Source organism: Betta splendens, chromosome 7 (genome assembly GCF_900634795.4).
Source record: "Betta splendens chromosome 7, fBetSpl5.4, whole genome shotgun sequence".
NCBI classification, from domain to species: Eukaryota; Metazoa; Chordata; class Actinopteri; order Anabantiformes; family Osphronemidae; genus Betta; species Betta splendens.
Window position 1 is genome coordinate 6,306,980 of NC_040887.2, and position 26,017 is coordinate 6,332,996.

Genomic DNA, 26,017 nt, shown 5'->3' on the forward strand with positions numbered 1-26,017 from the left:
TGCTATCGATCCCCTTGATTCTTTATTATGTACAACAGGACACATCACAAAACTGCTAATTGGCAATAATCTGTTTGTCAATAGTTCACAAGACTGCAGAATTTAGATAAGGAAAGTTCAAGTTTAAAATACATTATCACAGCCCCACTGTTCCTGTGGGCTTTGCTCCTGGAATACCTTCAAGGAGTCTCATGCTTAGAATATTTTACAGTATATTATTGATGCACGTTAGGCAGCAGGAGAGAGGCAAAACAAAGAGAGGAGGTGACATTAGTGATCTGCCAACAGGAACTTTGAATGGATTGTTGTAGAGGATGTTGTTACCGATTGTTGTGACTATGAAACACCACACCGCACACAGAAAAACTAGGCTTTTTGTGAAATGCCAATGTGTTTAATGTTTTAGTTTAAAGACCTTAATAATGCATAAATATCAATTATGTCACAAACATAAGCATATTAGTTATAAATGAGACATTAATCCCAGTGTTCACAAGTGCACTAATTACTACATTTACAGTAGATGCATTCTCTCATAGTAAAGAACCAACAGAGAATACTAAATGTGGTTTGTAGCTCATTTCAGCTCATTGTTCGGCTTCACAGTCTTAATTCGGTTCAGCATTACTCCCATTCATCTCATTCAGATCCACTACAGTACATAAGAATAAAAATATTATCACACGTACATGCTTTACATTTTGGAACAGAACGCATTAGCAGCAAGTATTAGAGTTTTCTTACAGTACATCAGAATTTTACTTAAGTAACAATTTTCTTCCTTTAAAAGCTGTTTCTACTACATTTAAGCAGGGTTCAATGAATGATCACGAGTCCATGTCATGTAGTAAACTTTTAGTCGACTACCTCATTAGTGAACACGTTTATTAAATGTTCAGCTTTCCTAAAAACCACGCGTGATGATAATTGCATCAGATGATTGACAGGCAGCTGGATAGGGGGCGGGGCTTATGCGGCCGTTACTGACCTAAATGGCAGCGTCACTGACGTGCAATGGAAACTTAATTGAGGTAAGTCTGACCACTTAGAACCCACAACCAGAACAAAACGAGACAACACAAAAACGTTATGGTTTATTTAGCAGTTGAATAGCAAAGCGAATTGTTTTTAATGTTTAATGCTGTAAGCTAGCAGGTGGTTTGCTAACCAGTTAGCATGGAAAAAAGCGTAACCTACCTGCTGTATAATTAGCAACAATAATATTTATTTATCAAATAGAAGCAAAAAGCGAACTGTTTCTGAAATAAAAGCGGCCCTAAAGCAAATCTATATACTTTAAAGTAGTAAGGTGTGCTGAGAAGACCTCTAACTCCAGTCCAGGTTTTCCAAGCAACACCTGCTAACCCGAGAAATTCAATTAAGGACTCCTCTTCCCACTTGGAGCCGGTCTCCAGGGCAGATCTTCCGGGCGACTCGCCCTGCAAGAAATTAGAAAATGCTACAATAAAGCCCGAAAAACTGAAAAAAGAGCCAACTTTAATAATGATACTTCTCACCGTAGGCGCCCGCGTCCCCTAGGTTGGAAGTCAGCGAAAGACAGCGAAGTAGCCCAGGTAAGAGTTTTCCCTTTCCTGTCAACTACTCCACACGCTCGTTTCGTTTCCAAACGCCACACTGCGCACAAGGCGACAGCGACGGCGAGCATCACCGAACACTTCCAAGCATCAAAGTCGAGACAGTGACGCCGGAGCCCGGGCGCGAGGAGCTCTCGGTAAACACGGTGCGTCTGCGTCAGGCTCGACGCGGCAGCGGCGGCGGCGGCGGCGAGCGTGGAGCGCCTCGCGCAGAACCCACCGGACCTGCGACGGGACGCGAGAACTTCAATAAAACCGAGCCCGGCGGTCCCGTTCAAGTGTGCGAAACAGCGGCAGAAAGTCCGAGGCGAGCGAACGCCCGCCTCGCTGTGAAGTTGAGAGAGCGACGCGCGCAACTTTTCGCCCTCGGTCGCACTTTTCTCTCAGACTCCGCGCGAGCTGAAATACTGTCGTTCTTCAAACACACAGAGGTTTTAGACGCGGCAGCGGAAAACGGGGCTGATTTGTGGCAGTTTTTATTATAGTCCGCTGCTCGGACCCACATGAGAGGCTACGGTCCACGGGCACTTCTGTAAAACATGACACGAACGCGGTGCGACTTCACCCAGAGTCACAGTTTTTGTTTAGAAAAAACTTAGTGAAACTGCGCTGGCGGCCACCAAACAGGTAGTAGCCTTTATACAGTATCATTTACTGTAAATAGAGGAACTACTAGAAACGCAATCAATATCCAAAGCCTAGAATGCGGAAGTTCTGCTGTTTAAGATTGTAAATAACTTTTATGATTTTCTCACTCGCGTGTGTATTTGGATATTTCAGACTGAATTGTCAGTGTGTCTAAAATTGTGACTGACCTCATCAGAAGACGCTGCTAATTATTTAGACCTGCAGCCTGCTGTTGTGTATGACAAATAAATATCACCTTAACAGATCACGTTGTTGTTTAACCTCTTGGAATAAATAAGCAACTGTCTCAAAGTGATTGCAGGTTCTAGACCACGTTGGTGCAGCACATCCTCACAAACTCACACACACACGCGCGCGTGCGAGCGAGCAGACGCTCAGACAGTATTTGCTATGGTAAATATAATTTTTGTCTGCAGTTCCTGCTCTCAGTGGCTGTGAGGCAGGTTTTCTGACTGTAGTACAAACAATCTGTTTAAAAACACCATACGCACTTTGTGTGTTTGGTTAGTTGTGATCACTACAAAACACCACCATGTTGCGAGATTTAATTTAACATGCTTTTGTAAAGGGTCACTGTTTGTTCTCTCATGCATTTATAAATGTCTGTAGGACGTGCTTGCCACTGTGTTATTATTCTCGGGGATGAAGATAAGGACAGGAATAGATCACTGGCACTTTAAACCCGGAGTTCTCGCCGGATCTTTCTCCTTTGCTAATTATTGTGTTGTTTTCAGAGCAAATATGTCATATCCATGGCGACCAGGCAGGTTTATTGTCTCTCCCGTGCAATAGCTCACAAAGTAATTAATTATCCCCTTTTTTTCTCTCCCTCCTGTCTTTGGTTAAACAGATCATTCATGGAAAGCCATCTTCTATATTAAAAATGCCACTGGTACTACAAAACAAGGTAAACATGAAAGTTTATTCCAATTTTACAGTTTTGATGTCCTGATGTATGCTTTGAATCTTTATCTCACTAATCCAGTGTAAATATAATAATTTTATAATGTTAAAGGATTCATTATGTGCGTCGTGTGTGCTTTTTGAGCATATTTTCCATAATACCCTCATAATGCAGCAGCTGTGCAGCCTAACTGTTGCAGATGTATTCATGCATGCAAAGCAAGCACACGCTTGACACTTAAACAGGCGAGCTTAAAAACACATGTTTAGACATGAAATCAGCATGCATTTTGTGTGATATGAATAGTAAGCATTAGCCAGACCAAAGGTAAGTTTACTTTCGTAGCGTCTCTTCTTTGTGAAGAATAACCATCGGCAGGTGATACAACAGTTCACCTCAGTTCATTGTAGGGTTACTGTACATGCACCCTTATGCACTCTCTCTAAAGGCAGCTGTAAAGTGATCAGTTCCAGCTCTTCGACTCGGTGTAACTCTGGAATGTGACGGCATGTGTCCGCTGTCCAGAAGTCCATCTCAGGCTGGACACTCGCCAGCCTTCACTGTCAGACCGGTGGTGCAGCTTCTCATCTCTCTTCGGCATTGATGAGACACTGCAATATCCATCTGTCAAGCTTACTGCCGTCTCTACCTCTCTTTGACTCGCTCTTGCTGCCATCCTTCTTTCATAAATTCTCATGCCCACTATAGGTGAAAGTAGAGCAGGGTAAACCTCCTCCGGTGAGAAAGCTGAGATGCTGATTGTCCATTTGTGCCATTTTAATTGCAATTTGGTGTGTGTGTTTAGTTCAGTGTTTATTGATGTGGTCCTATCGGCCTTTTGATTAGATCCCTCTCACTAAAATGACACATGAATTGTTATGCTTACTCCACTAGACTAGTTGTTGAAAATCTCCTTGTTTAATCAGTGATCCCTGTCAATTAATGAAATGCCCCATGTCTCATAAGCACCCACCCGCATCTGTCAAGGGAAATGTAGAATTGAACCCGCGCGTATTCCTTTACTGTTTGACCTTGGCTATGGACCTTAGGTCTTTGATGTCAAATAGGCTTCGGGAATCCCAGGCGACATTTGACAGGCTTCAGGAGCCATTACTTTTGTTTCGCAGCACATAAGCTTTATCAATCGCCCTCAGTGTAATGATTTTGTATACAAATACACATTACCACAACCATAGTGTTTTGCCTTGTAAAAATATACTGCCTTCAACACGTACCGTTACACCAGCACAAATAGCACACATGTTTTTTTAATCATCATTATTGTTTTTATTTTAGTGCTGAGGAAATGTCCTTTTTGCATGCTTGATCAGCCAGTAGAGAAATCCAATATAATGGAGGTTCAAGGTGAATTGCATCCCGTGCATTTTCCCCCTTCGACTGAAGGAATATTCCAGAGCAAAATAAACAAATCACACAGACAACAGTAATATAGGGTTGATTTTGAAGGCATGAAATAAGTATCGATTAAATCCTGCAGTTCATAGATGAAAATGGCCTTTTTGGTAATTTGTCCTGGGTCCTTTCAATACGATGCAGAGAGAGAGAGCGAGAGAGAGCGAGAGAGAGAGAGAGAGAGAGAGAGAGAGACAGAGAGGGAGGCATGGACTGGGGGAGAAAGACAGACTGCAGGAAGGATGGAGAGGAGGAATAAGACAAGTGAACAGCGAGAACAAGACAGAGGGAAGAGCTTTCACAGAGTTGAGAAAGGAACATGCTGCCCCTTTCCGAGCTCATTATCATTCTTAATAAGTCTTAACGAAAGAAGGAGCATTGAGTGTAAATGCACGGTAATCCTTACACCGGCCAAGGTTAGTAGGGACGTCAGCACATGCACGCCGCTCCCAGCTGGCCACTTTGGGACAGGGAGGGGACCAGAGGAGCACAGTTAAGGATAGATGTTCAAGGAGAAAGTGGGGACATTTAGACACTGTATAAAGGTTAGGCCCTTTCCCCGGCCTGTACCTTTTTCAGGGCCTGCACCACCTGGCATTTAGTGAGTAAACACTCCTGCATCTCGGATGAACACAGCCTTGTTCAGCCACAGGGCCGGGTGCAGGTGCTAAAACTTGCCAGGTGAGCAGTACAATGCTTGATTTAAAAATGTGAGCAGCACAGTCTGGACACACAGGGATTCACTCCTGTGCTGAATGTAAGCATTGGCTGCAATGCATGTTTGACTCATTACTCTTTGGGTGTGGTCCAGAAACAAGCATTAAGATGAATTGGATGAACTGGTGACCAATTAAGTCATTTAACAAATTACCAGTCACTTGAAGTGGTTGTTCAACCATGTTTGCTTTAATAGAAATCCAATGCAGTACTTACTGTACACATATACAGTAGTACAGTGTGTATCGCCCTGCATTCTACAGTGTTAGTACCACTACAGTTCTCCTTTTCATTAATCAAATCCGATGTGGTTCTGTCTGGCACATTAATCTTCATCCACAGTGAAACCACACCAGGAGGTGATTTTTAAACTTCCTGTAATTAGTACACTGAGTGTTTTTTCACGTTGTCTGACTTCAAGCCTATTTTTAATCTACACATTGCAGTCTAAGAACATTTGATACCTCTTAAGCTGGATCACTGTGTGTATATGAAGCAACCTTGTCTTCTATTATTACATTTCTGCAGCTTGCCATTCAGGATAGAAAGCAATCCTATTGCCCTTATGTTCCCCACATTGTGTAAATGTAATGGCATTTGCAGGTTAGTTGTATAGAAACGCGATTTAATATTAAGACACAATTTCTGTTCATTTATTAAGAGTCATCCCAGATTAGAGATAAATTAATTATGATGTATTTTTTCACGTTTTGACCAATGTATTGTTCCCTGTTTATTATAACCTTTGTATTCATTGCTATCACTAGCACAAAACAGGGTGATTATTATTGACTGTGTGCTAAACATAAACTGTAAATGCGGTTTGCTCCCACAGTAGTTGTAAGAGAAACAAAGTGTTTTTTGCTTTTGCATAAATGAGCATTGAAACTTCTGCTGAAAAATAATCACCAAAGGAAAATAATGTCTGACTGACAGCTGGTTTCCAGTTAAACTCTGCAGGATAGTGTACAGTATAGTCATACTGTAGTCAGACAGGTTTGTAGAGGAAAAGTTAGCATTACTGTGCATTTACCTTGATGCAGTACAAACATGACAGAATTGTTGTCATGTCAGAATGAGATTGATTATTGGTCAGTATTGGAAAGATTTAAAAAAACTCACTTGTTAAGTCAATACTTGGCTCTATCTACTGCCTGCCAAACCATATAATCATGCTTTGGTCCAAGGAATTTCACACCTAAACTAGTGTTTGTAAAAGTAAAGGGTCTTAACCAGTGTTTTTGAGCAGAGAAAAGTGTGTCATACATTCACCCACTCTATTTAATTTTTGGCTTAAAAGAAAGGAACAACAGTCCAAGAAGCAAATTAGGCTCAGGGTGTAGAGTGGGAGGTGCCCTTTTGTCTTCCTCTGTAATGTCATCTCTGTGCCTTTCTGTCATATAAGGATGATTTACCTAGAGACAGATGTTCTCAGACCTTTGCTCATAGACCATTTTGTTCTGTTTTTGCCCTTTTTAAAGGTTAAGGAGTAAAAGACGTTCCCTGCAACATGTCACCCTTATGATTGCTGTGATGACAATAACTCTATGTTTGGGTTTTTATCTCTGACTGGGCTGGAATGGTTCCAGTTTACACACGGAAAAGGCTTTCAGAAAAATCACATCAGTCACTATTCTGCTAATTTGACTGCGGTTTGGTTGAAGCACGGTTGCCAACCTGCTCCATTACTGCCCCCTCCTTCCCACCACCAACCTTACAACCCCCTCCAGGGAGCCTTGGGAGGCAGAGCGCCATCACCATGGCGATCTCAACACACACCGGTCCATTGTGACTGGTGTGCGTTGAGGTGAGAGGAAACAAAATGTCACAGCAACAGGTTTTTGTGTGTTTTTGTTTTTGCATCAATTCTCTGTGGGATTGTGTCCAGATCCACGTGCTCAGTTACACTGGAGGGACTGTTGGAGTCAGGGAAATGCACTGATTGGAAAAATGAAAGGTGACATGAAAAAAAAAGTGTAAAATGCTATAATCTGCCTTGTTTTCTTCAGTGGGTTTGTTTGTATCAGGTCAAAAACAAAAAAATGAATCATGAGGGGATATCACTGATATTATCTGATTAAAGTGTTCAAAAATAGTTAAACAAAACCTGCAGGATTTTAATGTTTTCATGATTGAAATCAAGCAGTATTCATTTAATCAGGGCTGCAAATTGGGAAAATGGTTTGTAATGATAAGGTAGTTTCATGTTGTCAAAATATGAGGCAGTTTGATTGTGTTTTTTAGGAAATGACAAATTAAGTGACGTCCCTTTGGGCAGTGCCAACAGAATAATTGAACTGGTGTTTCCATTGATCTGGGTTTGTAGTGTATTATAGAAAACTAGAGAGTAGTTAGTTTACACACTCAGTGGTAGGCCCCTTACCTCAGAGTGGAAGTTTCCTTAAAGTATTGCCCTTCCAGCTCTCAGTTCATTCTGACCTTTGGCTTGTCTTGATCCTGCCAACTTACTATTGGCTACAAGCCTTTGGGAGGAGAAGGGGCTTCTAGATAATGTGGTGTTGAAGAAGTGGAGCAGATTTGGCCCCCAACCCTGAGGACTGTGGCAAGACTGTGGACTGTGTCCTGTGACAGGTCCAGAGTCGCCCTCAGTCCCAGAGGTTAGGAGAAGGTTTGGCCCGTGCCAGAGGGCACTAGGGTGGCTTCAAACACACAAACCTAACGTCTGGCATAATGTCTGGGCCTCATGCCCTCTGCTCTGAGTACGGTGCCTTTCCATGGCTGCTGTGATGCCGGCCCGTTTAAGTGACTGTCTCATCTTATTTTAGTACTTCTACACATTCATTTTTTATTTGGGAGGCAGACACACAGAGTGTATACTGCATACATATGCATTAAATTCCAGTTACCTGTTTTATTATGCAAGAACCAGAAGTCTCATTAATATTTGTTGATATGTAGCTATAGCACACAGGGCTTTTTGTGCCAAGTCTGTAAGGCTGCCATCTCCCTTTCCAGAGCAGATGCAAAGGTGCAGGTCCTGAGAGATCCTTTTATGTTTGGAGACCTCTCCTCGCTCCTCTGACTGCGACCTCAACCACAGCCCAGCTCTGTCTCAATCAGCGCTCTGCTGTAATCCCACTTCACGATTCCTCTTGGCTAAGGGAGTAAATAAATTTTTCAACGTTTATTAGAATACAGCTTGCCAGAAGGGACTCCTCTCGTCTCTCCAATAGCTGCTCCAGTAATTAGCAAATTGATTAGGAAAACTTCAACACACCTCCTTGGCTGTTATCTCCCCATTCTAGGACAATATTGCTGTGCCATGGGACAGCGTAAATATTTAAGGGAGACCCTCAGTGAATCTCATTAAATGGCTATGGGGCAGAGCAGCTGTCTCCTGCTGAAGGTCCCGGCCAATTTCCTAAACTATGATTAAAGAAAAGTTTTGGATTATTTAAACAAGCCGTGTCCTGTGGGTTTCTTCAGTGCCACCGAAGACCTCTGTGATTTCCCCCACCCGTTTGTGCCAGGACCGCTCTTCTCCCTTTGGATCTATTAGTTAGAAATCATTTGGGTGATGACTCTTTGAAAGTGGTGGTCATTCTGGGATGCCATGTTCAAAATGCAACAAAGACCTGTCTTTTATGCACAAATGCTAATTAAAAATTTTACCCCCCATCCCCGAGATGCAGAGGGAAAGACTTGGTAGCAATTTGGCAGATAATCAAATTGCATTTTAAATGGAGCTGTTTAAAGATGACTGGGGTCTGCTCACAGGAAGACACAGTGGCACAAATTAAGCTCAAATAAGCTGTGTGTGCATAGAGGAACAATACAGCAGAATTCACATCACAATCAGAGGATGCATTTATGTAAATGAACAGCATGCAATGTTTATTCCAGTTTTTTGTAATTAGTTAAAAGGAGCCCAGGTATACAGTCAAATTAGTTGTTCTACAAATGACATGCATGCCAGAATACTGTTTCTTTTAATTATGATTTCCCTCTTGCTAAGTGGCATTTTTTAGTAACGTGTCCTTACAATTTGACCAGTCCTGGTAAAATGCTAATAAGACATGATTTGTTAACGGTTGTGGTACCTTGGAAACATTTTGCTCTTAATTTTAGATTTTCAGCCTGACAGAAACGGCAAACTGGGTGGAAAATGTTGTCAACAGCTATGTTTGTCTACAAAAATCTGCACTTAGAAGCTGTCCCCCCACATTTGGTATACATCATTAATTTCTTCATGGCCAATCAAATTGTCTGTTCACACAGCATTCCAGTACATATTAGTGACATCTCGTTAGCAGAAAACAGAAAACTGACACAAAAAATTTGGGAAACAGGCCTGAATTGTTTATCTCTCAGAATAAGTAGAAAGCGTTATTCTCATGAAAAAAAAGATGTGGACGACGCACGTTCCTCCAACGACTCTTATTCTTCCTCTGTGTCCCTGAGAAACCGGAGGCACCAAAGCTTCTGTTTAGCTTTTGATGCCAATCTCTTTCAGGCCACATTCCCTGTAAAGTTTTAACATTCATCACAGGTCCAATATAGCCACCTGAGCTTCATATCCATAAAACCATACAACAAGTGATGCTTGACTTGTAAGTTTTAAGGGTTCTTAATTGGCTGTGATTTGCTAGCTGTACAGCAGTGACTATGGAAGTGCCATTATGATCCTCTGTGGATGATGCATTGGTTTTCTGGCACCTTAATGCTCGTCATGTATCGGTGGACTTCATCTTAGTATCATAACATCCTGACATAGCCTGTTTTAACCTGCATGCTGTGGACTGCATGAGTAGACGTACAGTAGCATTGACCTTCAGCACCTTTTTATACACATATGCACATCAAAGAAAAGTTCTTTTATTCATAAATGTCAGACAACAGAAGTATGTTTTTGAACGTTTATAAAACTCTAGTTAACAACTTTCATTTCACCGGTCTTAGAGGCTTTTTATTAACAAGGACCAAACAGGCTTTTTTGAAGGAAGCCCAACTAGAGCAACACAGTCTTTGTCATATGTTGATGTTGATTGACAAATATTGTTGCAAAGTTAATGACACAAGAGGGATTTGATTGATCACGTGGATGACTGATCATAAAGCTGCAGTCAATATTTGGCTGTAGCTTTATTTCCACTCTGAATAGCAGTCTGCCAGGACGTCTGAGATGGCGAGACACACAGCAGTGCACATATTTACACTTCAGTCCCTCCAGAGCATGATGATGCAGCCTCTGTTTGCCGTATGGTAAATAATAACCAATGATGCCAACGTGAACTGTCTTAGAGTATTTATTCAGTTGGAGCAAAGGGTATTGGTTAAAGCTGACCAGTTTTAGAGTAGTACGGGAAGAAAATCTCCCTCTAATTACTGTACTGTGTGGATCCTTTGGTCCCAGTCCCTCTGCTGCAAATGATGGTATTAAAAAGTGTCTTTTATTTATAGAAATAAAATTTTAGCTTCGGAGACAATAGGCTAGTTCTGTTTTACGGTACAGCAGACTTTATCTTTTTAATAAAAATTCCTGACTTGGTGAAAGTTTAATTAATAAGGGACTTAAAGCTAGGGAATGAGCAAGGGAGTTGGGTCTTTAAGGGGGTACTTATTTTTCCATCTGGGCTATCCTCCAAAAAAACCGTCAATTAGTGTGTTAAGCTGAAGACACAAAAACGTCATTAGTTCTTGCAAAAAAGAATAATGGGTTTTAAAGGTTTTGCTTTAGAGCAAGGCCAAAAGCGCACGACTGAGTCCTGTGCATTTTCATTGATTTCCTGCAATTATAAAAGTTTCAAAGACGACTTTACTGTTCACTGGTGCATAATTAAACAAGCGGGCACATTTTCTAGATACATATGCACCTTAATTGTCTAAGATAGGAGAAATACAATTACTTGTATTTTATCACTGAGTAGAAACCATTGTTTTATTGAGTATTGTTAGTGTAGTTACTCACCTGTCCAGATCGTATTTGCTTGAGCAGGACTGCGGTGGTTTTGTCAGATGTTATCAATTTCATGAAACTTTTCTGTCATTCTCCTACTTTTCTTTTAACTGAGTCATGTGTCAGATATTTTTGGAGAACGCTGAAAGTATGATTGCCTTGCTGTTGGATTGTTGGCATTTTAAGTTTAGCCAGATGTGTTTTTTAAATTAACTATAAATAACTTTTTTTCTTGGCTTTTAGTGGAACCTGTTTTTGGACACAAACGTTTTTTTGTTGAAATTGGTGATTTGTTGTAGTAAAGTATTACAGTAGTAGTAGGATTTTTCTTTATAGAAATTGTACAGTAGCATTGCATATTCATCCCATGTAACATTAAGCTGAAAATCTGGATCCTACATTTTATTTAACCTTGAAGATTTGCTTGTCAAACGAGTAGAGTGTTTGTTGTAATGAACTTTCTTGGCAGATTCTTTCTGAGCAGGCAGAAAGTGTGACGCTGGTGCTTCCACGAGGCTTACATAACTGGTCATAGTGCAAGAGGTTTCAGGCACAGAGCCCAAAATGTCACTGACTTGTGCCACACACAACAGGAGATGTCTTTTGCATCACAGTGTGAGTGCTAGTAAACGATTGGTTACAGGAGGTCCTCCAATAAATTAATTGTTTCCACTTCATGGTTAAGTATGTGCTACTCTTCCAAATCGAGTGCTGGTACTTGGTTATTACACTTTAATAGCTCGCTTGCCAAACTAACGATATATTACTCCATGTGCTGGCTCAGATCAGAGAAGATGAATTGGCTATTAATTAGAGTTGCACTGAGAGGGCACAGGGGAGAGACTACTCATAGCCTTGCAATCAGTGTCAACTGGGGCTCTTTTCTGACTGGGACAGCCGGGGCAGGCCCAGGTCACCAAGTCCTGTCATAAAACTGTTGAATCTGCTGGACCAAGCCGCATCAAACATGGCCACATCTTGTTGAGTCAAACAAAGGACAAGAGAGTTTAGTGTCGAGCAGCTGAGAATTTTAGTTGGGAGTGTGTAAAGAATGGCAGAGGTACTTGATTGGTTGCTCGCCTCAGTGAGGTTCCTTAACAAAAGCCTCACGTCCGAAGGACTTTGAATTAGAAAGTTATGGGGGAAATATTTGATGGCAGAGATGATTTGTGGGGAATATTATTGTTTGGCTCACTTTTCTTGTGCAGCCTCTGAATTAGCCTTTTATCACAATTAATTAGGCTCGCCTATAGGAGATGTTCCATCTTGAGCTCATCCACACAGGATAAATAAGTCAAAGCAGCAGAATATATGTCCTTTTATTGGCTGACTTGATCTCTGAAGCATCTGTAGTGGGGGGAGCTGTCTCTGCGGTGCGACTTTGTGGAAGAGTCTTTGCCATCACTCACTTTGAATGCTGCTTTTATGACTCGTTTTGTTAAAAACCTCTTTTTTTAATGCAAGGTAGTAGGAGTTATGGCCTGTCTATGCAAATTAGGGAATTTTGACAGTTTGTTATTCATGTCATTGCCTTTTTAAACACTTAAAGGCAATAAATCTCACGGTGACAGGCTGCTTCGAAATTGCCACTAAATATTATTAAATATTTTAACAAGTTCCTTGTAAATATGCCTTAAATGTTTGAACGATGGGCAGGAAGAAAAATGGCTTTGCATCAACTTATTAGAGGCTATAAAAGTGGCAGTGATTTATCATGAATGTGGAGCAACTTGGGCCATGGGTTTTTTTGTTTTGCTTGTTCTGTTGCTTGCTTTGTTCTGATGTGCACATTAAAGAGGGACGCATCATGTTAAAAGCCTGCAGTTTCACAACTCATGAAGATGTTGTGAAAGACATTGTTGTACCTGTGGTCCTTGAAAGAGCGAGTAATATATGCCAACAACATTTGAAAGTTTTAAAGCTTTTAAAGCACATTTACAGTCTTCCCATTTTGTGATATTGCTGACTATGGTTTGATAAAGACATGAGTTAAAGCTTTTATTTTTCTTTATTTTGATGACCTGCTCTAAAGTCTTGGCTGAATTTATTATATGACAGGTATGTTACACTTGTGGAAGAATGAATGAATGAATTCTCACAATAACCGCAATCAATTGATATTATAGAAAACATACGTTTATTCATTTATTGTGGACTTTTTTGCTCAAGATTTAAAGATGTAGCATAATTTAAATTAACTACAATATTTTAGCTCCTATATTTGATGAGTAGGTGCTTTATGATCACCTTGATATAACACAAATCCCTCTGGCTTCTTTATACACATTATAAGCTTTTAATGGTTTCTTAGTTTGATTCTCATAATATTGCTACTTTTTTTCTCCTTATCACTAGCTATAGAAGAAATGGGGGTCATGTAATCCGCAAATCCCCCTGTCTTCAAGATAGACGCCGCTACAGTATTCTACAAATCTCAGTGCTGTCTGTGCACATCACTCTTACCAGTTAGTGTGACGTGACGGCTGCCATGTCAGCAACACAGCACATCTCTGTTCTCGCTCTCCGGAGCCCTCTGTGAGTTTTCCCTGGGGTTGGCAGAATACGAGTGCCCCCTTGTCTGACTGACTATAACCTTGCCACCAGCTTGTCTGTGTGCGTGTTTTTTTCCCCCTACTCTAAAGACTTGAACAATGATGACTCAAGCCTCGCACAGTACACCTCAGGGAGAATACAGAAATAAAAATAACAAGTGGATTTTTGACTGCAGTCAGATGTGAGAGGAGGCACGCTGGCACTGGGCTAAAAGCCTGAGCAGATTCTGCCCCCCCTCCCCAGTTTATTAGATTAGGCTGTCTCGTGTTCAGGAAGTGCTGAAAGGCATTGCAGATTGTATCTGCATGAAATGCTGTCCTTACGTCCAGAGACAGTTGCCAGTCCCAGTCTTTGAAATTCCAAAGTAGTTCTCAATTCAGTTAAGGCTAGATATTGTGGTTGTGTGTTTGTGGCCCTCCTGCTGAGAGTTCCTATTAGACGGGTTAAGTATGAGGATGCCTGTGTTGATATTTCTGCGGTTGCTCATCAGCTCACTGCACATGAATTTCTGTAAATTATTTATTTTCCTGACACCACCATATGGTGCTCTAACTTGTTTGTCTTGGAGCATAATCTAGACTGGATTACCTCTTGTGTGTGTACATGGGAGACCCTCTCCAAACAATGCCTGTTTTTTGCTGTTTGTGATGCTGGGTGGGCTGTGTTATGAGTGCAAAAGAGGCAAACTAATGTCCAGACACCAGCAAGAATTGGTCCAAAATCTGGAGAAAGAGGTGCAGCGGCTGATGCTGCGAGATGGAGAGTTAGGAGCTTGAAGGGCTCTGGAAAAATGGGGTCCTGATCTTCTTTAAAATGCCACAATTAATTGCTATGCGTTGTCCCCAATGCATGGATGATTAAATGTGCTCCTAAACTGCCCTGATTTGTGGGGGCACCTTGCCGGTTTTATTTGCCACTGTTAACATTTTCATTCCTGCATTATGCATGGTGCTGTGGGGTAAGGAAGTGCTGCAAACAAATGGCCTGAGGGATTGGCATAAACACAGTGTGCCATAAGGGGGAAAGGACCGCCCCCGCCAGCTAGTCCTCTCCAAGAAACTACACAAACTCCCCGCACTTCACATGTTCATCATCGTCAGTTACCTCAGGTGTGTAAATTACCGGATGCATATGGAGGATGTAAGGGCACAGTCGGGCTCTGGTGAAATGGAATATGCTTACTTGTGTCTTTATTAATCAGCAATGAATGCATGTCTGATAGAATATTTCTGTCTGACTAATTGAATATGATTCCCCCTCCTTCAGCATGTATAGGCTGTGGTCACTTTCACTAGTTAAATCTGACAGCTAAAGCAATGTGGTGCCGGGCCCTTTGTGTTTAGGGATTTTAATTCCTCATTGCAATAATCAGTGACTGATAGAAGCCCCGGTGTTTTATGTAGGCAAGCCCAATGACATGTAGTCCCTTTTGAACATGAAACACTTGGAGCAGAAATATGAATTTTCACATTAGAGGCCTATTATCTATGTGATTAGGATTTACTTGATCTGGGATCCTGGCTGCTAGAAGTGCAGCGCCGTGCACATGGCCCGTCTTAGCAGTCAGCTGTCGTGGCACTGGCCCAGAGCCTTACACTTGGCAGGTCTCCACCCTTTCACCTCCGGCTGACAATGCAAATCCAGGCAAACGATGTGTAGCCACTGGACAGCTTTTCAGACACGCGTGTCATGCAATATTGATGAGCAGACTTACGATATTGCTCACAATGTATGCGGATCAGAGCGGGACAGAGATGTCTTCATTTTTAACTGGTAGGACTACTTCAAAGCACTGTACATGTGTACAGTGCTTTGAAGCCTCCCCCCTCCGACATCAAATGCTCTTCATGGCGTCAACAGTAACTAATGCACCAGAGGCAATAGAAAGAGGGCAGATATTGTTTTTACGACCTGACCTTTGAGACATTATTATTTTTTTGATGAATAACTGTTTACTCTGAATGCAGGCATTAAACAAGCTTCTTTAGGGTTCGCAGTCATTGCCCCTGACACAGATCGCAAAACAAAAACATCTCATTCTGTTCACAGGCAAGGTGAAGCACGCTGTCAGTGGGTATGGAAGGACTATTCCAGGACTGGAGAGTGCTGTTAAATAGGTGGCAACCAGTTCATTAGGATGCCTTTCAGAGCATGAAAAATGACCTTTTCCCTTGTAATTGTAGTGTGGGTTCATAGATAGTTGACTGGAAGCAGAGCACACTGTACATAGACAAGGATCACTGGAAACAATTAGCGTCGCATCTCTGCCGGCATCTCTGCAAGCAGCTCCGTTACCACTTTTTTACACCTTTTTGCTTAAATGCCACTCTGACGTGATCATATGTGACAGATAAGTTAGACAAATATTAATTTAATTTATTAAGGGGACTGCACTGAACCGCATCTAATGTATGGATGCAAAAAGCAATGACAGCGCAAGCGTTTGTTCTCATACACGATACAGTAGTTCCTAATGTTCTGCACTGTGAAGTTATTTATATGCTGCATGGACATCTTTAAGTGAGTTGCAATGATTTGGAGATTTAATATACAGTAAAACTGTTTAAAAAGCTAGATGATTTTGCAGCTTCAATATAATGTTAGTTGCAGTAAATACAGTGTTAGTATTCAGTGTATATATGACTTTTCTTCATGCTCTTCGCAATCTGATATTAATATAAACCGAGACTCTTTGGGGACTGCAGTAAATCTGTGACACGTGGAAAGCATCAGAATTGTATCAGTGTTTAGGTAGAAATTCACTTAGTTTGTTTGTGTGTTGCCATATTCAGCTTAGGTAGCAGCTGCTGCACCACAGTGGGAGACTTCACAGTTTTGGATCACTTTTCTTTCTTTGAATCGCCATAGCTGCCATCAGAAGTGTCCCTCCTCGTTGGTGTTGTTTTGATAAAGCAAATGTGGTTGACGAGAGCAAATATTTAAGATATCTGCAAATGTGATGCACATCTGTCAAACAGCCCAAGGGTGAAAACCAGCACATAACAAGGCAACAAATGCTGATCCGGGACTTCTCTGCGGCAAAATAAAATATGGCTCAAGTTTTCATTAAGGTGCTATTGATTAGCTTTTCCTGGCAATGAATTATGGATGACATTAAATAAAAGGGAAAATATTTTTATGACTTTGCTTAGACCATGCCAGATTCCCCCTTTGCCTTGTGTATGCTCGCCCTGACAGGCATTTTGTTTTCTCTCAAATTCTTGTGGCTTTTGAGACCTAGACTGAGTTTAACAAAAAAAGTTCCACTTTGATTACCTTTTCCATTTTAGATATGAATAAAACAATTAGGACTACAGCTACAGACGAATTAAGGAACAATTAACAACCCTGATTAGTTTAAAGTGTCACAGAGTCCAAACTTGTACAACTGATTCTGCGCTATCTACTTGTTTGCAGACACAGTTTTATTAAAATGTCCATGGTGGGTACAACGATGGTTAGTATTCTGCAAAGGCTCAAGGTTTCTGCCTGCACCTCTGGATAGTAATTACCAGTAAAGAGTGTGTCTACACTTATTAGCTTGAAAGTGACACAAAATCATCTGCTACAGTACAGCATGGAGCTGCCTTGTGAACAAAAAGTCTCCCAGAGCTGAAGCGATTCCACGGGTGACCAGCATGAATGAAGTAAAATAAAAGTTACATTCACAGGTTTAGTTTCACTTTATCACTTTGTCTAGACCTGGCTTCTCCCTCCATGTGCATCCGAGGTACAGTAGTAAGTACAGTAGGGATTGTGTGTCACTTTAAATGATGACTTACTGTACAGCTGAGGGGTCATCAAGGTTATGTGGACGTGGCACATGATCTTTCAAATGCCACATTTCACTTTTGATTACGTTCTAACAAGTCTTTATCCTCCATTTGTATTGTTTTTCTTGGGAAAACCCACATGCTGTAGACAAGCGGCATTATTTTTCTGTCTGTACAGGATTTTAATGTAGGTTTCGACTTCATTGATGCATTGTCAGAAAGTCAGACTGTTGCTGTTGAGAACTTTTATTAGAATAATTGCATCTGTCGTCGGTAAATAAAAGTGGAACCTGTTTGTCCTGTTTTGTGTTCTTGTACACATTTTGTCTTCCCGCATATAAATTGTCTGTTTTCTCAAGTCGCAGAGCCAGTTTTCTTAACTGAAACCTTTCTCATGTTTTAAGGTATCTCTTTACTGTATATTGTGCTTAATCCTAATAAGTAGTGGTAGAAGTAATTCATATAAATTTTACTAAAGTAAATTGCCAAAATCTCATATTTATTTAGTAGCTAACAATAAATATTGGTACAGCAATTATAAAAAAATATATATATGCAGTGGTCTGCATATGATCTTGAATTTGGCCACATTTGCCCACACACTTTTTTTTCTTTTAGCAGGATTTGTAAAATCCAGGCAGGTCTGAGAATGAGCATTCCGTTCATACTGTATGCTTGTTTTCAAAAGCATGTCCCTGGCATGTGCGTCATAAAGCCACAAAAAAAGTTTCCCTTTGTTTTTAACAGAAATCCAACCGCACCTTTGGGTGATTACAGCAGGTGATGTTTGAGTAAGCTCTTTTGTACGTATCTTTTTTCTGTGGTTCTGTTGCTTTTGTCGGGACATATCGCATCAAAAGATTGACGTTGTGTTCCTTTTTCAAGTGATCAAACTAGTTCCTCAATGGGAGCATTTAAGAGCACGTTAGTAGACTTTTCAGTAGGTTAAGGGAGTATTTTCCTTTTTTATTGAATACAATAAATACATTTCCCATGAATAACTTTGTTTTTGATGTCTGGACAGGGAAGTAATCCATGGGGCCGAACTGCTGTGTCACTCGCCTCACCTGCTCCTAATCTGCCATAAAAGATCCCTTTATATAGAAACATTTATGTTTGTATAAAATCTTTTTTATCGTCATTAAAGCGTGATGTTGGTAGGTTAAAACCTTTCATTTGCATTCCAGACACTTGGTGGAGAAAACATGTTAAACATTACTTACCTGGAGGAGCAGTGGGCTAAAAACCGACAGCTATTTCATTGTTTTAGGTAATGTTCAAGGTAAAGTGCTTTGAAATCTGCCTTTGGTAGTTCATTAAGTTGCCAAATACTAATCATCAGTAAATGACAAGTCTTGTATGAAGCTGCATAGTTAATAGGAAATGTTTCAGACGGTGACAGTGCTTTATAAAGCGCTGTGATGACTGCTAGCTGCTCTTCAGTGTTCAGACTGCAGGCACTTAGTGCGCCAGGTGTTTTGCCCGAGATTTTTCCACAAGACTAATGGAAAAGTGCCGTATCCTTTAAACATCCTTTCAGTATGTCTTATAAGACTCACCGCTTCTGAGAACCAAAAGCACTGTTTTATTGCATTTTACTTCTCGTCTTTGTCAGGCATAGCTTCCAGGTTAAGTTTTCAGGTAATTATAGCATTGTGCGCACTAGAGTGGCATAAATTAGCACCTTGGGGGGAGAATCAGCTGGCTGGATGCCCATCATTGCCTGTATGGCCTGGACACGATAAACACATGCACAGATGCCTGTAAAAGGCCCCCAAAGTGTGCGGCAAGGTTTTAATCGAGCGTGTGTCCACAGAACACCTGACAGAATGGGGTTTAATGAAAAGTGAGGCAGTCCTGCGTGATCGGATCCTACAGTGTTGTTCCAGTAAGCGATGATGTGGGGGCACACCAGTTTTTGACCCGCATGTGCATGTGCTTCATGTGCATGGAACCCTTTGGGAAGTTTGATGTGGTCTGAGGAGCTTCTCTGTCACACATGCCATGAAAGAACCTTATGGATGCAGCGTATGCGCTTGGCAGCTGACGCATCACGATAGGAACTTCAGATTATAGAGCTGCAATTCTTGCTTATTACGTGTGGAATTTCCTCCCAGCTGATTGAAGTATCAGCATATTGCTGCCATATTCCCTCCCACAAGAGCCCAGAGATTTAACAATAGGCAGGATGAAGGGGGGCAGATGAGAGGCCATCAAAGTCACTTATATTTGTCTAATCTTTGAAGTGCTGCCATTGGCTGTTGTGTGGAACAAGACAGTGCTGTTTAGCGTTTTCACTAAAAAGCAGTGCTGAGAGCAAACAATGAAAGCATCAATAAGCAGCTACCAGGTGTGTATGCACTGTGTACTAATCGATATGTGCAAAGACATACCATGTGTAGCACATTTACAGTAGGATCATGTGGAGGAAAAATAACAATAAGTAATATCGTGTCACTTGCTGTACTATGCAAAGTTAATGTAATCCTCTAATGTTTAGTGTAATGCATCAATCATGCAAAAATCTATTGTTGCATTAGCCTTGAAAGAACAATAATAATAAAAATGCTATAATGGTTTTAGCTTCCTTTCCATAAATCATACATGGAGGCAGGGGAGGGGGCATCTTAACTTGCCATTTCAGCGCATCCGAGCAGTTGAAGGGAGGCTGAACGCTGATATTATGCTGTACAGTAACAAAAGCTGCAGTTGGCCACTTTCACTCCGTCGTTTAGCTCATTGTTAAACAGCAGCTTAGGTTAAACATGGAACTGAACAAATGGCCTGTTCATGAATTCATCACACATGTGTCCTATAGGGGACCCGCTGCCGAGCGTAGCCTTCAGGTTAGATGAGTGGAAGTGAGCTTCTATTGCGGTTTCAACCTGGGACCTTTAGAAGTGCTTGTCGAAGTAGTGCTCAGAGCGCTGCCTGAAGAGGCTTTTCGATTTCACAGAGAATACTCTCTTCCAAGAAGTGGGTGGAGAAGATAATTCTCTAAAAGACTAAGAGGGGGAAAAAAGAAAACCAGAGAATTAATAAACCTTTTTAGTCTGCATAATCATTCATTTTGAACTTAAACTGAACAGAGCAACAAAACAAATCATTTTTGGGGAAAGAATACATGTATTTTAATGCCCTCAAGCAAAACTAATTAAAGACGACACCTCATTTACATAAATAAGCATTATAATTTGCATGCATGCACAAGGGAATAGAGTGAGAAAAGAAAGCAATATTTTGCAGTCTGCTAATTTCATTTTATTCAGGATTTAAGCTTAATAAAGATTCATTTTGGAGGGGAAAGGAATATAATCAAAGGGGAAATTTGAACTATCTCCAAAGATGCAGCAGCCTCCCATTCAAAGGGCTCTTTCTGAGTCACCAGATGACTCCTAATCTGGAGTGGCACTTCCTGGCCCAGCTCCAACACCAACTCCTTGAAAGGTAAAAAAAATTTTAGAGCCCAATTTATTAGTATGCAGTTCTGGCATCGGGTGGAGAATTAATGGCGGTGACTGATAATGACTGTAATCGTGGCACAAATGGGGTGTTGAAATAGCAAACAACGGGCACAAGGCATGTAATGGGGATTTTATTAATTACCCGAGGTCCCTAGCATGAGCGGTCTCCAGGATTTACTGTGGCCGTGCCAGCCGGTCGGGGAAGGGTCGGCCAGTCTAATCTGACAATGAAAGGGTCACTACAGGGAACGAGAGCGATGTTTGCACGTATATTAATATTTCATATAAACATTAATATTTATACAAGTTCATGTATTGGCTTTATTACTAGTTACCAAAAGCTGGACTATACGGTAATAAGAACAAAAAGCAAATTTGCTCATTCAGCACGTGTTCATTCACATAAGATGACAGCTCATTAGACCCTAAGCAATTCAGATAAACGGACTCTTTCTTCGGAGTATTTCAATTAAGTTGTATAGTAAATACTGGCACCTACAATTAAACTATCTCCCTGTACCTCTTTGTTGGCTATTAGAAAAAGAAATCAACATATGGTAGCGGTGCCAGGTAAGATAGCCCATTCACACATCAACTCATCAACAAGAGAGGATTGATTAAAAGTCCTTTTTATTACTCACTGCATCCTTAATGGACGCTAGACTTTCAAAATGGAAGAAACAATTAGGGTTTTACTGCTTTGTGGGAACTACTGATTTATATAAATCACTGCACGGGTGTAAATTTTCCAATAAAGGACTGAACCACTCTTAGCATACATAATCAACATGTCCACACTTGGTACACACTCCAGCCTCGCACAGTCTCTATAAATTGGCGGGACTCAACACTCGCACCGATCCAGCCTCCTTCAATCAACAGATTAGATGTGCTTGATGGAATTTCTGAACTGTTTCTATATACATATACTTTACTACTAGTAATCATACCCTGTGCCTTGGGCCCAAAAGAATATCTCATCCTATTTCAGATTTCAGTGTTGAATAAAGTGAAGTACTAGTTTACCAAACACCGGTGAGGTGATTTTGACAAGGAGTCATTCTGATCCTGAATGAATGACCATTAATTACAGTAATGATGCTTGGAGAAAAACTGTTTAATGCGCAAATCAAATGTATGCGATTTGAAGTAAATATGAATGAGCCACCCAGAATCTATCAACTCTCCACTGAGGGTGAATATTCCTTACTGTATGTTATATTAGTTGCCAGGTTTGGCTTTTTTGTCATAGCAAAACATGCTGTCTTTATGTTGGTCTCTTCAAATCAGTCAAATAAATAAATAAAGCAGATTGAAAACGCATGAAGGGCTTTTTTAAGCAGCCGAAAAGAAAAAGCCAGCGTCCCCGATGGTGCAGTCTGAGTGAAATTTAAACAAAGTAATATGTAAATCTAATAGAGTAACAATTTGTCCTGATTTGTACTAAGTGCCCTCAGAGTATAGCAGGAAACCGCATGCCAAGATCCTTCTCCTCCTCTCGCCTCAGACTGATACAGACACACATGTGCAAACACACACAGGCTGAAACTCAGCAGCTGGATTTCATTTCAAAGTTGGTTGGAAGTCCAACAGCGGTTGGAGGACTTTGACATCATTAATAAAAGCATGAATGAAACCGAGACCGGCAGCCATTACATAAGCAGAGTATTAATATTAAACCTTTATGAAAGATCCTATTCTGTAGTAATGACGATGAGGCATGCAACCTTTCTGTGAGAATCCTTGAAGCTGGATAAGCAGAGATCAAGTATAACAAGAAATCATGAAAAGTACGAGCCAGCAGCACATCACACTTAGAGGAATCTGAATGCCTTGCTCAAGTCACGTTGCGTGACAAAGGTGTGCGCGTGTATATTGTACCGTATATTTATCTCATACTTACACCCAAGGGCAACTGTTGGTAACATAACCTCAGAAAATCTCACCATTCAGGTTCAGATTGTGACTTTTTGTCGTGTATTGTGTCGTAGGATGAGCAGTTTGACACACACTAGATCTCAAATCTTACATTTAGTGGGTCCAGCTGGGTTTTTATACAACCCCCTGTTAATTTTACAATAAATTGAGTGTTTCTCTTGACAGTGATTGCATTCCTTTTCCTAAGCCATGGTAGCTGTTAACAGTTAACACACGTGAGCTCATGTGCTTGCTGTTTTATCACCAAAATCAAAATATGTACCTTTTTTAAAACTTCCATGATTCACATGTTCTGACACGGCTTTCACAAGGGCTTGAGCTCTGGCTTGTGTTTATGGTGTTACTGCATACCTCCATGTACTATGTCTATATTTAAACATTGTTTCTTTATGACATTGCAGGGAAAAGATCCACTTATTAGAAACACTGCAGGAAATGTGTTCATTTTCATACTGATCAGCTTTGTATACTATGCTCATTTAGAGTTACTGGAAAAAAATCTTCATTTAGTTGTGGAACACTCGTATTTGTAGAACTTTCTATTTTGTTTTACCTCCAGTACCTGTGCCAAGGGTGTGTACTTTTTTTTTTTCAAGTTGTGAGGTCATGTGTGAAAAATGTACCGAAAAACAGTCATAACAGCCGCAACGTATCAAAACTTGTTTTTACGTAATGATTGAGATATTTGAAAAATCAGCCCCATCTTTAAACACACAATGAATGTTTGTTTCTGCTTTTGTTTGTTTTGTTCCTCCCCTTGTCGTGTCTCTGAGGTGAGAGGGAGAGACTTCTAAAATAAAGTTGGCAACATTCCTTGGCAGTGACACAGAGCTCTCACCTTATTGCTCACTTTTTCGACATAAAGACTCAATGAACTTAACCAGATGTTTAGGTTTGAATTGTAGGACAACACAACAACAGAAAGCAAATTGTAAGATTCCATGATGTGAACAAAAACACACCATTTTCTGCTTACTACCATAATATAGTGTTTAACTCCTACAGTTTGACATTGGGCATATTTTTATGGTCTGATCATACACCAGTGTATTTACACAACAGAAAAGAAAACTTCTAGTTTGGTAAGTAGTTGGCTGCATTGGTAATTATCATGAGTGGAAGCCGCTGTGAACAGGTTGGGTACTAGTTGGAAGCAGCAGACCCGTGGGCGTTGAGGAGATCCCTCCGAGTTCCAGAGGTGTCTCAGACAGGCGCGTTGCCTCACCTGGTCCTGTGTTTACCTCAGATGGTGGGATTAGGAAGCAGCCATGTGGAAGATATGACTCTAATCCATCGTGCCTTTACTTGGCACTCAGACACAGTCCGCTGCAACACTTCCGCTCTCCTAAAGGTAGAGCAACGCCCCGAGGGAATGCGGGAAATATCAACAGCAGTTTGAGACTCTTAAGACTGCGATGCAGCAGTATTGTGTCAGCCACATGGGCTGCACTTTGTCTCGCTGAGGACGAGCTGCTCGGGTATCAGTCAGGAGGGTTACGCTTGGGTAATGTAGGGTATCGTTAGCAATGATTGACCAGTTGAATAATTCAAATGCACGAGATGCTGAATCGCATTCTGCCTGAAACAAGGTACAATACAGGACTTTTCTGCCTGTCTGCCTCACGCTGTCTATTTCTAGTTCAGTGCTGGCATTTGAATATTGTGGCTCTCCAGCAGAAGACATGAGATTTGCTAGAGCTTCGCCCAAAGACAAAAGGCCTGCCCTGACCATGATTTCACCTAGAGCAGACACGCTTATCATTGTCCTTTTAGATTTGCCTCAGCACCTTCGCTTTGGATTTGTGCATGTATATTTTTTCTTATTTTATGAAGGCAATGATCTCAACATCAGGGGGTTAAATTGCATTTGTTTTATTTTCCACCTCAAGGCAGCAATACCCAAAGATCTAATTAAAACAGATGGTTTGTTTTAAAATAGTGTAGATGAGAGCAAATGAACATATGCAATGAAAAATGGGAAATCTTTCGCTCACCTGCCTGTTTGTTGAGACATTTGCACCATAACCACTAAATTGCTAAATAATGAGGGTGTTACCTGAGACTTTTTTGAGAACATGATGGGAGAAGTTGCACCCAGAGCCTGGGACATGTCCACAGCCTCACGTTGTGGGCTTCTGATCTGAGGACTTGCTCTTGATGTCGTAGTCGCGCCATCATCTCCATCACAAATGGTAGAAAGCAAAACTCTTATTTATCCATTGCGCTGATAATTAAGCCTTTCTCATTAGTAACATAATTGGAAATGTAATTAGAAATGGTAATAATTATTGCATTTAATACCTTTTCTCTTTAGTTATCGGGCTCATTCAAAATGGTAATTAGCAGTCATGTGAATTTTATACTTTCTTCCTGATTCATTTTGGTCGCCAATTATTTCACGATTGCAAGAAACAAATTTTTATCCCTTGGTAACTGGAACGTTGCCTTGTTTGTTTGTCATGGAAATAAAATATGACTCGTACTCGTGTTTAGGGCTGTAGAGGTGTCGCTTGGGTTTGAAATGTGTGTAACTTTGTGTGACCTTGAAGTTTTGCTTTTTACATTTGAACTCAAACTGCTGCCAGTCGGATCGGCAGCAGCATCTTTGGTGCATCTGGCCAAAAAACCCGGTGCTTTAAATCTGTCATATCAAAGAAAATGTGTGTGATGCTAAACAGCTGTTTTATGTTTATCGGCAGAATTCAGATGGCGGTGGAGCGAGTGTTGGCCAGAGGCGATAACTTCTCAGCAGATTTAGCTTCAGTACAGATTGCGCGGAAGGTGAGTCTCAAACTTCCATTCATGTCCCATTGTGTGCCTATATTTGCAATATGTGAATTTAATAAGACATGCGACTCAAAAACGCGTCATATATAAACTGGGAGTGGCTTGGTTTACCAGCACTGTAATTGAGTTGTATTAAAAAGCACTTGCCATTAATTTATTGTCTCCATTAGTGTAAAACAAATGGTTGAATCTTTGACTTGACTTTCACGAAACACAAAATTCACGTCTGTTCTCTCTATGTTGAAGTTTCACCCCTTTTCATGGAACAACTTAATTGTCTCGAACATGCGCGCGGGCTGCACACGCGA

The 26,017-nt window shown here is 40.9% G+C and overlaps 2 long non-coding RNA genes across 2 annotated transcripts; one reads left to right on the forward strand and one right to left on the reverse strand.

Moving 5' to 3' along the window:
- Positions 1 to 367: 367 nt before the first annotated feature.
- On the reverse strand, positions 368 to 2,018 carry LOC129604386 (uncharacterized). Its single transcript, XR_008695204.1, has 2 exons — positions 1,518 to 2,018; positions 368 to 1,439 (listed from the first exon to the last, which is right to left on the reverse strand). It is a non-coding gene; the product is annotated as an uncharacterized LOC129604386 (long non-coding RNA).
- Positions 1,398 to 25,704, forward strand: LOC129604387 (uncharacterized). Its single transcript, XR_008695205.1, has 3 exons — positions 1,398 to 1,574; positions 3,094 to 3,150; positions 25,622 to 25,704. It is a non-coding gene; the product is annotated as an uncharacterized LOC129604387 (long non-coding RNA).
- The last annotated feature ends 313 nt before the right edge of the window (positions 25,705 to 26,017 follow it).